A 17022-nucleotide genomic window follows, 5' to 3' on the forward strand; every position below is an offset into this window, starting at 1 on the left:
TAAAAATCATTTCCTATAGCATTGAAGGTATCGACTTCAAACTTTGTACAATGACAATGGAAACCTGTGATTACTTATCTCTCTTGTTTTTTAGTTATTGCCCTTTGTGAATTTTCATATTTGTCCGGGCTATTTCTCCTATATTATAAAATCTTTAAACTTGAAACTTTATTATGTGGACAAATATTTTTGAGAAGCAGAACAGTGCACAAGAACTGGAACTTTGGTTATCATATAATTAAGTTATTGCCCGTAATTTACTTTCATACTTTACTATATTGTTAAGGCCATATTTCTTTTACTTTGCAAGCTATGTACTTGAAAGTTATTATATTGTAGATTTGATTGGCAAGAAGTGCACTGTCACTGTTAATCTGCACACAATCTTTATTTAATTTTGATAAGTTCAACTTCTAAAACACCGTTAGCTTCGGTTCAAATGCATCTTCACCTGAAATATCATATTTGTTGACAAATATAACAATTTTACACTGGTTTCCGGTACATACCAGGAAAATCTAGCTCAAGGGATACTGTTTGAGGCGGTAACTAGGCTCTACCGAGAGCTAGACTTTCCTAGTATGTACTGCAAAGTAGTGTTTGCTTGCTTTTTTTGCATATCGTTAAAAACGCATTCATTCATAAATGTTCATGTGACGTCATACACGTGCGATACGTGACGTCCTGAGAATATTTATGAATAAAGGAATATTGTCATTTAATGCACAAGAGTATTCTTACAACAGCGGGGTGTAATATGGGGTTTTCTAATACTTGTGAAAACGGCAGAAAACCCGGTCTGACATGCAAGCAATATTCGTTCTTTGCGACACATCCGACTCGCGGAGGTCATGTTAAATGGTTTCAGGTCATCCGGTCACATGCATTATCCATCGGTAATCTAGGATTAATCATTACATGTACATGTGATGAAATGTAGGAACGGAATGCAAAAGTTTTTGTGGAGTGATTGTTTTCCATAATTGTCTCCGTCCCCCCTCACACACACACGCACTTAAATGATTTAATGGTCTGGGGTGATAAGAGATACGGACCCGGCCAGAATCTATGTCGGTCAAAAGTTTATGTTCGTTGTATATTTAAATAAAATTTGCATAGTGTTGCAGTCTAGCCGTACGGGAGTGTCGTAGTCATAGACTATTAAATGGGGTCTGGCCGTACGGGATTCATAAATAAACCAGTTATTAAGATAAATTATTTTTCTTATTTATGCCTGTGCTGACAAATAACTTCATTTGTTTACTAGTTTCAATTGATTTTCAAACACAATAGATTCGTTTGCTTAACTTTTAATCATACCGCGCGTACAGCTTATATATAATCTTATTTGTAAAAAGATTTGTTCAAAAAATAAAAAAGCAACCAATTTGGAAAAAGGCGCTGCTGTTTTCAGAATTTAGGTGAACACAAGCGTTATCCTTATTTGATAATTAAATGCTTATTGACAACGTCCTTGAAATATCTCAATAAAGATTTATAACAATATTCTGTTGCCTTTATTCATACTCATAATACTTCCTAGAACTAATGCATAAATAATGCCAAATCATGTACAATACAACATTTCTTCGTCAGGCATTCGTACATTAGGCCCGCAAGTAGTGGGTTAAATGTTATTTCCAACTTGGAAAGTAAACGTAGTCATATGCTTTTAAAGTTTGTGCGTACTTGATGAAAAACTAATGTTTAGACAAATACAATATTTCTTTAAGCTTCCCTTTGCTATAATTAGAGATTTTATATTATCCCAGGGCTAGATAATACGGCAGTCGTTAAATTTATAGTTTAGCACGTGCGATTTCACAATAAATTGGCATTTCGAATATTTCTTCTGCAGAGTTGTCAATGTAGAGAATAAACTAATTACGCAATTTTCCTGTACAGCAACAGTTTCCTAGTTTTCACTGAAAAGAAATCAAATTCTTTAAAAAGTCATTCATAACATTTGCATACTGGTTGCGTTATTTTCGTAGGATTGTTAAACGCTACCCATGAACGATGTTCCATGTGTATGAATTGGGTTGGGTATAGAAACATTTACCCGACTTTATTTAGATGAGATTCAACGTTTTATATGTCGGTACTACTAAGTTTGGTCAACACAACAACATAGCATTGTGAACAAAGCAAAAACATATATAAAATCCAAACGTAACGGTACGTACAAATTACCTAATGTTAATAAATTTTCTGAAAGGCATAGCATTCACGAATATCGTTTAGCTGAATGAATAATCGCAATGCTTCATAGGGGTTGGACAGGAATTCGAACACCAGGTTTTATAATGTTGACCATCTCTTTAAATTCTTTGCTGCAAGCTTCTTTTTCTTCTCCATACAACTGAATGCACAGGATAACATCTTCAGGATTCACACATGTCTTAAAGTCGTACCCATTTGTCAGTTCAGGGACAAAGTACATGACGTCTTGTCTTCACGAAGGCAGTTCAGCGTACCGTTTCTTGCACCGGATAATGTGAGAATGCCAATTATGAATAATTTTGAACAATTATATCCAAATCCGTTTGTAAAGCATCCATGAAACAAAATATCAACTATTCTTGTATCACTGGGTTCTGGATATGAAACAGTCCTGAATCCCTTATGTCTTTTAGAAAATGATCCACCAATGAATTCCAAGCCTCCGAAGTGACCCCTACCGTGCTTCTATTCTCTGGTTTGCCGTGCTCTTTTCAGAAATAAAACTCTTAATGCCGGCCATACTGTCCGTCAAATTATATCTAAAGAGTGCTTGTAGTAAACTCAGCCTACTGTTCTCTGTTCCGATGTCTGCCTTAAAATTCGTGGAGCAAGTTTAAAATGTTTTAACAGTCTATGTAGTTGTTTGCGACAATTGCTGGATTGTTATTGCTAGATTCCCCCTTTCAAGCCACATTATCCTGCGACTGTAACCGTCGATGCATCCATGTGTACAGAAGCCAAATGGCTTTTGCGAGTCATACCCGTCAACATGCCACAAATAATTAGGCCCCTTGACCGTATATATTTTTCGTTGTAACCTATGTGCTTTTCATATTTCCGTGGCATGTGGGCCTAGATGCTTCATTATTTGCATGATTATAGTTCTTTTTACGGACAACCCATGATCCTCTGTGAGTCTTTAATACATGTTCCTAAAACCTATACACCCTTCACTAAGCTTCATCTCCTGTTTTACTATATTTATTGCATCGTGCACCGACGATTAATTAGTACGGCGTCTCTGAAGATTTAAACTTCGTAAGATACGCTTTAAATGACGAACATTTATTTTAAATAATGTTGTGGTGGCAGAACAAAAACAGGACTATTTCCGTGTATTTAAGTCCTTCCATTAAGTATTTTAACTAGTACATTTCTTGTGAGACCATTTCCAAAATGTGGAATATTTGACGGAACTACGTCCTCTACGCATAAAACTATAGATGTATATAGCAACAGCTTGATGAATATAGCATTTGCTATGCTTTTAGTTTCAAGCAGCAGACATTAACAGTTTCTCAGCCTGTTGGATACGCTAGCACTCAACTATGTGATAATATCTAAATATACAGATGCATCACATTTAAACATCTTCACATTTCAAACATCTTGAGCGTACCTAGAAACTACATACAAGTTACAATGATCCAACACTTGACTTACTTGAGTAAGGTAAGTATACAGTATATTTTAATGATTTCGTTCAGCCACTGGCCGAGGCCCATTTTCCAGAATTTTACCAGCCGATGATACATAAACTACAAACAGACGGACCAGAGTATTACTACAATAGATAAAAACGGTGGCTACTTCAGAAGCAAGATGATTACAAAGCTCGATCTAGCGAATTTGTTATTTGTTCGCTATCTTTCGGACATTTTCCCAATTTCATTTTCCTCACTTATTTCACATGCATAAACTGAAAACTATATTTTAGTTAAGCTCCACTAACTTACAACCACCTTCACATTATAAACGAAAATTCACGTCCTACGTCTTGAGTGTCGATTATAAAAATGGCCGATTGCCGCGTAAGACAGTAGATCATAACAAATAAGTAATAACTAATAACAAATAACTCGTTACAAGTAACAAAAAATGTCACTCCAGGGCTTCCGTAATTTTTTGATATCTATGATGAAATTAAACTCATGCTCACTCACACGCTAATGCTTTAGTCGCTCTTCATTTTTTCCACACGAGTCAGTATCTTAAATACCAGGTATACATTTCAAATTAATTACCTAACACATAGTGATTTACATTAAACTTACTTTCCTATTATCAACTGATGTTTTAACTAAGTTAACAACAAAACAGACAAAGCAGTATGCATCAAAAAAGTGACGGTCGATAATAAAATTAGATATACATAGTATTGTTGCAAATGGAGAGTAAGTTGGTTCATTTTCCCCAGTTCGTTATTCCTTATTCGAATACGCAATAAGGAACAGTTCCTTATTCCTTATTCAAGTTTTACACATTTGATATATAATTTTAAAGACAAATATTACATATAATTCTTAAGTAAATCAAGACAACATACCTAGAAAACGTTAACCCTCTGTATTACGACACATATTCACGTTTCTACTTCGCGCTTGAACAGGAATTCTTGTTTTAAACGAACTGACATTTTCTACTTTGAATACAAACCTCTCATTTACCAAACCTAAAACCTATCAATGTATTTTACATTAGAGTGATATATATGCAATATAGTACATTTAACATATTTGTTTGTATGTATCCTCCAGTTCCTTTTCGCGGCCGAATAAAGACAAAGGAACCATGTCCTTACTCCTTATTCAAATCGAATAAGGAACTGGAATTTTCTTACTAGATGAAACACCTGTATTTATTAACATTTGTGTAAATGCAGGAACGGTTTCACAAATATGTATTGCAATACATTGACAATTTCCACTGGCAATTTCATACTTAAAACATAAATTGAAATACTAACCCAGTTCCTTATTTGGTTTGAATAAAAAATACGGAATTGGTGATTTATTATAAATTCAAGCGAATATGTAATTGTCAGTTTCTTACTTTGTAAGTTAATTGAAATGAAGCAAAGTGAACTAGATATCAATGTAATTAATCGTATATGTAGTTTCGATACTGAACATATTTACGGCAACTTGTTTCGATTTAGTTTTTAAAATGATGTTCGCGGTTGAATAAAGAATAAGAACCTGTTTTAGGTTACTTCGACGTAGGGCTGACCACCATAGTTTCAAAGGACCGCATGTTGGCCATAACGGCCCCAAAATACTTAGCCGAGGTACTGCACCGGAAACTAGTTACTAGTTAACTAGACAGTTGTATACTAACTGTAAAGTTTTCTTAATTGATGCTTTAAGTAAGAATACGCGTTTTTCCGCTATCCAGCGACCATCAACGTCGGCAAATACGGACCGTGGGGATCTTCAAAAAGGGGATAGTATCGATGGTTATCAGTCCCACGATTATCTAAGCGTGCAAGTTGGGCCTTTTATTCGTACCGAATGCCAATATTTTCGGACAGCGTTGTCGTCAGTGTAACGTTACTGACGTCACCATTCAGGCGAGACTGCACCGAAAGTACCTGCCAATGAGCCAGCCCCTAGTAGACTAGATAGTGTCATCTTATTGCTTCCATATTTTAATTTATTGTTCAATTAAAAAGCTGTGCTCATATGCGCTCAAATATCTTCTTTTTTTAAATATGTTTGTTTTAATCCGAAAATGCGTTTTCTCGATTGTGAAAGCAAAGGTGTATCCGGCGACCTTCAACCTTGGCATACTATTAGAGGCCGTAATTGCCTACAAAAGGTCCATGTGTTCTTATTAATTATTCAACCGCGAAATAAGAACTGGGTTATTATTGTTAAATACTAAATCGAACTTTTGCAATAAAATGTTTAGTATCCAATCTACACATACGACGATTTACAAACATATGTAATACCTGTTGGTTGATTTAAATTAACTTTTTCAGAAAGATAATTCCAAGTTATTTATTCGATTTGAATAAGCAATAAGGAATCTTATTCATTATTTAAAGAGAATAAGAAACTGGGTCATCACCAAGTACTACTTTGGCATGAGGTTTTCATTTTATTCTACCTTTTAACAGTATTGGATTCATCAAAAGGCTAGCAGTTAAGCTACTTGAATCAGAGGAAGATTTATAATGGCAGAATAAATAATACCCTGAAATTCCTGACAACAGTTATGAGGCCGGCTGGGATTCGAACTGACAATCCATGGATTAGCACTCTAAAACTCCACCAATTAATTTCTTAGCCTTTTAATGTAAAATTTAATTTAATTGAACCTAGATTCTAATTTGACTTTAATATATCTCAATGTTTTACGTGAACATATTAATATTCTCCGATTTTTAAGAAAATGAAAGCAGTATTTCCCCGAAAGCAAACAAATATCTTGTATATATTGGATATAAATACGGATGTACTTGTTATTGTTGCAGTATATGTCTGTAAAGCTGATATAAGTAGGATGCTCTTTGTTTGATATACCGGTACACGACACAGCACTTCCTCGATTTGAATCCATTTTTCCGTGTCTTTGCTTTTATCTTCTGCTTGTCCGCCATATTACAATTCGACTATCTCCGGTATCCTCCGCAATATAAAGACGTGTGAAGAGCAACGTACAATCGCATACACACTCGTATATCCGGCTACATTTGCGAACCCAATAGTTAAGTTAGCAGTCGTTCGGCGAACACACTCCGTTTGCACTCGTTTTACGTCTTTTAATATCGGTGTATAACATTTTTTATCTTATTTAGTTTATTGGGAAAATGTAGCACTTTTTGGGAGGAATGTTTGGTCAGATTATTGGGAAATAAACGTTACATTTTCCATTGGAAACAGCCAAATATCAGCGGTAATTTTGGGCGAAAAATCACTGCAAATATGTTAAAATGATGTGTTTCAAGGTAGCTGTGATTATTTGCACAGTGCAAAAAAAGTATTCTTGCTCTAAGGTTGTGTAGTCTCAAAAACCACTTCCGGCACGATTAAGGCGTTTATTTAGATCTTAATACGTTATATAATATATGTTTTAAGGTTATAAAGCTATTGTTTAGTCACGTCTATATTCAAATTATATCAATAAACGTAAAATCTCACGTAATTAAACTGAAAATATCGTCATAGTCGCAAACTATTTACAGTAAAGGGAAACAACCTTCAGATGCAAAGTGTAATTTTAAACTTAACTCACAGTAAACACTTCGTATTAACAATGCAAATTGTAATTGTTTATAACTAGTAATCACGTCGATACAGAAACATGTTTGATTGTGTTTCATCTCATCATGCAAAAGGTGGTGTGTGCTTATTATTATAATTTTTTATAAACACTTTCAGTACAATATGGAAGCATATTCGTGCCACCACTTAACAACTTAAAATAACATGAAAATAATGGAGGATTTCGCGAAAAAGAAATTATTTTCGCGAAAACGGATACATTTTTTACGGAAATAAATATATTATGTTAACACGAATTTATGCATGTTAGTGCTCTAAACTGCCAACACATACAGATAAAATGTTCATGAAAATAATGGAAGATTTCGCGAAAACAAATAACTTTTCTCGAAAACAGATAACTTCATGAAATTAGGAATATAAATTCGCGAAAGATGCCAGTTATATAAAAATAGATGCTCTTCAATTGGTAAACATTGTCTTTATCCTACAGACCAAGAACTGGATTGTACGTGTAACTATAGCAAGTAGTAAGTTTCCATTTATTGATTGATATTTTTAATGTAAATGCATCTTTGTTGACGAAAATACATGTAGCTGTTATTACATATTTATTTTCAGACACAATAATGGAAATGACTGGGTGAGAAATGGATGTGCGACTTTTCTGTATTCATTAATGCAACAGTCTATACAGTGTAAATGTCACATTTAGAGTCCAAAGGTCGAAAACGGTACAGTACCAATGTCCCCCTTTGGAAAGCCACTTGTTAGACCTTTGGATTTTTTGTTTGAATAATAGATCTCTAATTTTCTTTATGGTAATTCCAGATCATGCCCGCATACGATATTCAGGACGCCGATCTTGAGGGTATGCCATCATCACAGCTTATTGTTTTGTATCGTCAGAGAGGGTAGTCTATACGTGAAATACCTGAAGTTATGGCCATACGACATGGAACAATAACAAGCGAACGATCAATTTTCCGAGTCTTGAGACGTTACCGCCTGACTAGAGGCCAAAGTTAGCACAGTCTCGAAGAAATTATTCAAGGAATATTGCTTGAGTATTAGTTCCCGGTGAAAATGCTGGTTACCGGCAAATGCGTCAAAGACTCCTGATTAATCATGGACTTGCAGCTACATTTGAGATGGTTCGTCTAATTTTAGGACTCATTGATCCACAAGATGTTGCATAAAGGCAGGCGGGAAGGTTAAGACGGAGAATTTATATAAACAATGGTCCCAATTTTGCAATCCATTTAGATGGCTGGGACAAATTGAAGCCATGCGGTTTGTCAATTCATTGAGCTGTGGATGGATTTTCCCGTAGAGTGTTGTGGCAAAAATGTTGTGATTCTAACAAAACGTCGATTTACATATCTAGCTTTTATTTAGACTGTATTAGGGAAATTAATGGCATTCCAGTTCGGGTATACGGTGACCGCGGTACAGAAAATTCTATTGTCCGTGATGTGCAAATGGCATTACGATGGACAGACGCAGATCAGTACCAGGGGATCCTAAGCTTCGTCTATGTTTCATCTAACAGAAATGTCAGAATTGAGAGGTTTTGTCGAAGTCTTAGAGAAATGTGTGGAAATGTATGGAGGAACCATTTTAAAGATATGAGTGATTTCGGATTACTGGACACATCTGATAGTGTGAACTTAGAATGCATTAGATACTGTTTTCTTCCTGTCATTAGTAAAGACCTGAATGAAGTTTGCAATATTTGGAATACTCATCGTTTTCGTCGAAATAACCGAATTTCATGTCCTTCAGGAAAACCTGAGGTGTTGTTCGTTCAGCCAGATGTATATGGTGCAAGAGGTAGTAAAATACCACTGGTTGACAATAGGGAATTAAATGATGTGGAACGGGAGTAATCTCAACGCCCTCCAGAACTTGGTGTATCACAAGAGTTCCTGACAATTGCAAGAGCAGCTTTCGGAGATTTGAATCTTCAATACCCACCAAGAAACAGAGGAGAAGGAACAGAGCTCTTTGCTGCAATAACCATGTACATTGATTGCCTCGTTTAACACGGACATGAAACAAAAATGAACTTAATGATACTTTCAAACAAGCTGGCTAACTTGTGCATTGGTTGACAAAATGTCAATTAATTGATATAGTTGTGTCTGAAAGAAGAGCAAGTACTAGTTTTAAACAAGCTGTTGGCTTTGTATGCGCTGTCATTGCCATGTATGATTGTGTGTCAATAAAACAATACATATTTTATCAGTTTCGCTTTAAAATATCATTTTAATATGTGGCCAAAATGTTACTTTTATTTGTTATAAACACCCTAAAATTTAAAAAAATCCCGGTTACGGTGTATATGAAATCAATACCGTCACGGGGGAAGTAGTGTTACACGAAGGGTATAGTGTCTAGATATATAATTTCTGGATCACTGAACTGTTTTTGTAACACTTCCAAATTGCATATGAACGGTGGAATGCATCTGTTCTGGCCATGTGTGGCAATCGCCCTTATACTGTCAAATAGTTATATTTTTTGGGGGGCATACGGTATGAACAAGGCAACACAAGGTGCGCCTTGAGACGGTTCTGTAAAGACTAAAGATAAACGAGAGAAACTGACTTATTACGACTGTCAACTTTAATATCATTGTGTCTTGCAGTCATGGCAGAGGGCTGTCAGGTGCCATTTTCTCGTGTTACCTTGAATAAAGGGGTTGTCATAAGGCACTTCTCGTCTTGCCTTGTTCCGCCAATGTGGGGTGAGAATAGCAGTGTTATGCCATACAATAAGAGTGTTTCATATCCAAACTAATTTTCATTATGCAGTAGTCTACATGTGACCTTGACCTTTGACTAACATACCTCGAACACACCAGTATATATGGATAAATACATCAAGAGTTATGTACAACTAACTATTTGTTAAGGTACAACTACACCGAGTATGTGAAAGTGCAAAGATAAGTCAGAGGTTGCTGTATTAGTTGAATTTGTTTGATGATAATCAAGATGATATTTAAACAAGAACCGTTCGACATTCACGCACTCGACTTTTCTCAGGGCAGTGCTAGATTATAATTGTAAAATGAAAATCTAAGTGAACAAATATACATTGAACATGGGGCATAATTCTGCCAAAATATTTTTTGGATTATCTGTCTTGCAAGTTTGTGTTCTCCTTTTGATAGTTAACAACAGCCCTTTGTTTAAAACTTGGATATCTTATCCGCCGGTTATCTTTGTCCACTGCTTAAGTTTGTCCAAATTAGTTAAGACCTTGGTTAACTTTAACAACAAAAAAAAAACAATATCAAAAGCATGTCATGGTCTCGTTAATCTTTTTATACAATTGGAATCCAAATTAAATTATCCAAAAACCAGAGATGTTGAAAAAGATAACCAATGATAACTTTTATCAAAGTGTACACAACTTGCTGCAAGTGCTCAAAGTTAGAGGTGAAAACCTTTGATTGTTGTTGAAAAATGGACACCAGTCATACATTTAAACAAGACTGATGTCCTCAACTACACTGGTCTGATAACAATAACTCAACATGCGTCGAAAAGTAAAGCTAAAACACATTAACATGATTAAGTCAAGCAAGGGCAAATAAAATTAATAATGACACTGTTTATTTTAGAAATTATTTATTTAAAATAAGACAGACTTTTTGTTATATCACAGCATAGCAATCAATGTGAAATCAATGTTATCAAAAAGTTAAGAAAATAAGAAAAAACAACAAACCAAACAAGAACTCCGCGGACAAAATTGTGCAGGACATGAAACAGTGTACCATAAATAGAGATTTAACCTATAAGTCTTAAGACCTTGGGGGTAGGGACCTGGCTGTTCAGCATGACACATTGGACAATGATGATGAACATTTGTGCAGAGTTAAATGAAATTTACTTGAAAGATGACGAAGTTATGCTCCAGACACAAATGAGACATGAAACTGTGTCATATATGGAGATTTGACCTATACGTGTGCCCTTTACATTATAGGTAGGTACCTGGTTGTTTAACGCGACACATCGTCTAATGATGGGGAACATTATCACCAAGTTAAATGAAATGCGCTTAATAAATGACAAAGTTATGCTCCAGACACGAAACATTGTACCATATAATCATATAAGGACATTTGACCTATAACAGTGACCTTGATCTTGGAGGTAGGGACATGGGTGTTAAAATCAACATATAATCTAATGGTGGGAAACATTTTTGCCAAGTTAAATGAAATTTGCTTGATAAATGACGAAGATAAGCTCAGGACACAAAACCTTGTATCATATTGTCATATTGAAATTTGACCTATAAGTTTGACCTTGACCTTGGAGGTAGGGACCTAGGTGTTAAACGTTACTCATCGTTAAATGATGGATAACATATGTGCCAAGTTAATGAAAATTCGCTTATTAAATGACGAAGTTATGCTTTGGACGAAAAAATTGTATCATATTGTCATATATAGACATTTGACCTATAAGTGTGACCTTGATCTTGGAGGTTATGGCCTGGGTGTTGAGCGTGACACATCGTTTAATTATGGGGGACATTTGTGTCAAGCTAAATGAAATGCGCTTGATAAATGACGAAGTTATGCTCCGGACACGAAACACTATCATATTGTCATAAATGGACATTTGACCTATAAGTGTGACCTTGACTTTGGAGGTAGGAACCTGGCGCAACACAAAGGCAAATGATGGGGAGCATTTGTGCCAAGTTAAATGAAATTTGCTTGATAAATGAAGATGTTATGTTTCGGACACAAAACATCGTATCGTATAGTCATATATAGACATTTGACCTATTAGTGTGACCTTGACCTTGAAGAAAGGGACATGGTTGTTATGTGCAACTCATCATCAAATAATGGGGAACATTTGAGCCAAGTTAATTAAAATTTGCTTGATAAATGACAAAGTTATGCTTCGGACACCAAAAACTGTATCATATTGTCATAAATAGATATTTGACCTATAAGAGTGACCTTGACCTTGGAGGTAGGGACCCTGGTTTGTAAAGCGCGACATATCGTCTTATGATGGGGATCACTTTTGCCAAGTTAAAAGAAATTTTCTTGATAAATGACGAAGTTATGCTCTGGACTCGAAACACTATCATATTGTCATATATGGGCATTTGACCTATAAGTGTGACATTGATCTTGATGGTAGCAATCTTAATTTATGACGAGACACATCGTCTTATAGTAGGGAGCCTTTGTAGCAAGATGAGTGAAATTTGATTAGTGATAAATGGCAAAGTTATGATCCGGACAAAAACGGGACGGACACACAGACGGACGGACGATCGCGATTCCCATATCCTCCTCCGACCTATCAGGTGGGATAACAACTTAAACAGAAGGATATAAAATGCGAAAAAAAACTTGAACATTTGTGTAATACAGAACTATTTCAAACTCTTCACAGACAGGCCTTTTAAACTGAGTAAGCTTTATTAAATAATAATCTCAAAGATGACAATGTATAACATTTATGTTCATTGGTATTTGCTATTTTTATTAAAATGTTACTTAAAGTATACATTAATATTTTATTAAATGTTACTAAAAGTATACATTTTTTTATCAGAAAACTTAAGTTTTAACTTTGTTCTCAAGAGTAAAATCTTAAAAAATTACCGTTTTACATAAAGGGACACAGTTTTCCTTTCATTAGCAGGAATATTTTTACCAGCTATCAAGCAATTTATAGGGTGAATTAAAATGTATTCTATAGTTAATTTACAATATTAATTATTTTCAGCCTTATCAAAAATGACTTTTATTGTCTTAAGTTGGTTCATTTGACACTTTTGCTAAAATATACACTTTCATTGTGTTAGAAATGAAATCTGGAAAATAGAAACAAACTATGTTATATATAAAAAATATCCAAATATTTACCCATGTTATGTCAATCTGACATTAAGAAATTTGAAATCAATATCCAAATTTTAACAAATTAATATCAACACTTAAGATACCCTGGTTTAATAAGTGCTCTATAAGAAATGTAAAAACATAGCAATTATAAAACACAATCCAACAGTACACAAGTATACATGAACATATATGCTGGCATCTCATGTTTAAACCCTCAAGTCAAATAAACAAGGCCAAGATTGCGCTAAATAAGTCTATGTTAAACTATTTACCAACAGGACAACATGGAAATCAAAAGAAGAAATACTTTGTGCTCAAGTGAGTAAAACCTAATTTCCAAAATAATGAAAAATCATCATAACATCATGAGTGTCACCCTCCTTGGGTATTTCTTAATACTTTTCATTAAATATCGATTAAAACTACATAGCATGAGCTTGGTTACGGTTGTATAAAAAAACATCTGGGTTTCATTGGTTAATCAATCGTACCCAACTACTCCCTGGCCATAAATCTGTCCAAGAAACATAGTTTTATTCAGTAAAACAGTTTTTTTGACATTTTGAACTGACACCTGAAAATGGGGCATACCGAACCCCTTTCTTCCAATTCGCAGCTGCAAACGTAGCACAGTATGTGTCCACAGGCTTAAAAGATATCGCAATATCTATCTCTGCAAATCTGGCATGTTGGAATTCTAGGATAGGTAATACTCTGAAAAGAAAGAAACAAAAACACTTACAAAAGACCATACTTACACTTTTAACACTTCATGTTAAATAATTAAGGTCTTACAAGGTTTTATAAAGTGCCTCACACTCTGGGTAATTAGTTATTTTATAATTGTTTAAATTCTATTTTTTTAAGGAAATCAGTTGAAAAAATGAAGGACAACATCAAATAAATATCATCCATTGTACATAAACAGGGAAATTTGGTGTATTTCCAGCTTGCTTCCATTGTTAAAGAGGATTTAAACAACTTACCACTGGTAACACATAATCATGGTCCGAATGCCTGTCCAGCTGCTGGTTCCCAGATGAATGCCCCTCCAGCTGCTGGTTACCTCTATTGCAGTATATTTACGACACAGCAAAAAGTTAAAAAGCTCTGGGACAGCTGTAACAAAAAGTATAAGTTTACCACTGAAAGCATTGATTTTTATGAAAAAATGCATTCCCAAATTATATTGATAAAAGAAGTGTAGACCAAAAACATTTCAAACATTTTTAATAACAATTAATATCATTCTTTTATACAATTAATAGATCTACTTTGTATTAGTTAATTAAAACATACTTACAGACCACGCGTAGAACACCATGTTAGGTATTCATGTTAAAGGCTCTGAAGTGCATCTAGTTTTAGATCTGGAAACTTTCGCGAATTTTTTAAGGTTTCGTGAAAAGTTTTCAAGAAAAGTCTTCGGTTATTTTACTCTTTTCGTGAAAATGTATTATTTCCAAGGTTTTATGAAAAGTTATCTGTTTTCGAGAAAATTAATTTATTTTTGTGAAAACTTTAATTTATCTTTATGTGTTGGCAGTTAAGAGCACTAACAGGGAAAAATTTGTGTTAACATAATTCATTTTATTTTCGTGAAAATTTATCTGTTATCGAGAAACAATTTTTTTTCACGAAATCCGCCATTATTTTCACGTTATTTCATTTGGTAAGTAGTGGCATAAATATGCTTCCATAGTACAAAGAATCAAGTACTTACAGGATAACTATAAATACTCTCCTTTATCGAAAAGCACAAATAGTGGATCACTTTTTATTTAAGATTCACAGGACGCGGAACTGAGATCCCAGCTCGCTAGTGATCCTGTGCGACATTTACAATGCTCTTGAAATGTATTCTCAACAAGGAAGAACAAATACGCTACATTTCCTGTTAACATTTTTATTAACATTCATTTTCGCCTTTTTAGAAGTGTTCACAAGTGCGTTTGAATGGTTTACTTGTTTCTTTGATTTGCTTGAATCGTTTCATACATGGCTACACTACTGATAACACGTAACAATTATGTAAATACTCAGCGATTGACAGCATACAATTACATTATAAGTAATACTTTTCATGGACAAATGCGATATTTATTCGATACTAGATATATTTTATTTTCAGATACAAATCGAATTTTTCATAGAATGTAATCAGATGCTCCCTTGGAATGTTTAGTATTTGCTCAAGGAGGCAATTCCGCGAATGGTGGTGATAAGTTACGACATTTACACGTTTATAGTTAATGCATTTATTCTACTAAAGCCGGATTATTTTTATTACAATGCTTCATACTTTGGTAATGCATAACAGCCATGTTTTCAAAAAATTAAGTGTTACTAGACAGGTAATAGATTGACCCTGAGCTGTGTTTTTTGTGGTTCTACACATGTTCAAGAACTTGAGTGCTTGTTAATGTGCGTTATACATATACGATCCGAAGAATACTTTATTTATTATTTCAATTGGTTTATCGAACATAATATGAACATACGGAAGTTTAAATATCCGTTTCATGATTGAATGAGATAAACACATATATGCATTCCCTTAACGCTTTATATCAGGCATGCTCAAACGACAAGCATACACTTTGGTCAGAGTGTAATAAAAGATTTTGACATTACAACAATAATGATCTATTACAACACGTACATATGAATAATAAAAGTATAGTGTTTTAACAACGTTATCAGAATATTAACATTTTAATAAGACAAACTGCAGATGATTTACGGTACTAATATTTTATTTTAATGCCAAATTCAACATATATAATCTAATAATTTTACTTTATAAACAACTCTGGTAGATTGTCTTAAACATCAAAATACCTTTGGGAAGTGACACTAACTTTGTTTTTTAATTATCATAGTAATTAAGCTATTTTTATATATTAACTATACAAGAATTGACTTGAGATATAGCAAATCATAGTTAAAATTACTATATAGATTAAGGCAAGTCTTTCCGTCTTAAGGTTTACCGCATAAACCATTTTCGAATTGATATCATTTACACTATTTATAATTTTAATGTATATTGTTAGTTGGGAAAGGTCTTTTGATTTTCAATCTGGAATAAACCAGATCGTTTATGTTTTTGGTTTACATATGCTCGTGATTAAATGACAGTGTGCCTCGGAAATACTGAATACATTGACACTTTTACTAGATTTTCTACACAATAATAATATACAACACAAAAGTAAGATATATGTTTTGGGAATAACATCGACATGCTTATTTGTACATGATGTAATTAAACATATTTAAAGTGCATTATTCACTCTGCACATTGACACTCAAAGGAGGGGAGGCAACTCGATGAAGATTGCTCAAATCTCTCTTTGCAGAGTCGTTCATCTTCGTGGCGTAGTTTTTCTGCCCGTCTAGTGTGATGTTTCAACAAATCACTTTGAATAAATACATACATGATTCTGTTCATAACTGAGCTTTGTTTGTTATAAAAGATTACATCTAAGGAAGACTTAAAAGTTTATTACGGTGTTATTCTGATTCAAACTGTCGTTGAAAGCGAATCTGTAGTTCAACCAAATTATTAAACCGATCACCCTTGCATTATGCCTACATACGAAAGTAAAGAAATATTGAGTATTGCATAATACAAACAGTCATTAATACAAACTTGTGTATACAATATCAGATTAAGTTCCACGTAAATAATTTATTTTAAATCATTTATTTTAAATGTTCCACGTAAATAATTTCGTTTTGAAAAAATTGGTATCAATATTTTCCTGCCCCTACTGCACGTGCTTCTTATCGTATGTCTTGCAGGTAAATAAGTTAAATGCGAATATACACGCAGATACATTACTTCTCGGAAGTATATAGTTAATGAAAATACATAAAATACTAGACCAAAAC

The 17022-nt window shown here is 34.1% G+C and overlaps 1 protein-coding gene and 1 long non-coding RNA gene across 2 annotated transcripts in view; one reads left to right on the forward strand and one right to left on the reverse strand.

Annotated features, from left to right (window-relative positions):
* LOC127832678 (protein CFAP20DC-like) overlaps nt 1-17022 on the forward strand; it is a 223417-nt gene that overhangs the window by 64221 nt on the left and 142174 nt on the right. The window lies entirely within an intron of this gene.
* Nucleotides 1-17022, reverse strand: part of LOC127832701 (uncharacterized) — a 55419-nt gene that overhangs the window by 23554 nt on the left and 14843 nt on the right. The gene's annotated exons all lie outside the window — the stretch shown is intronic.

Source organism: Dreissena polymorpha, chromosome 5, assembly GCF_020536995.1.
Source record: "Dreissena polymorpha isolate Duluth1 chromosome 5, UMN_Dpol_1.0, whole genome shotgun sequence".
Taxonomy (NCBI): domain Eukaryota; kingdom Metazoa; phylum Mollusca; class Bivalvia; order Myida; family Dreissenidae; genus Dreissena; species Dreissena polymorpha.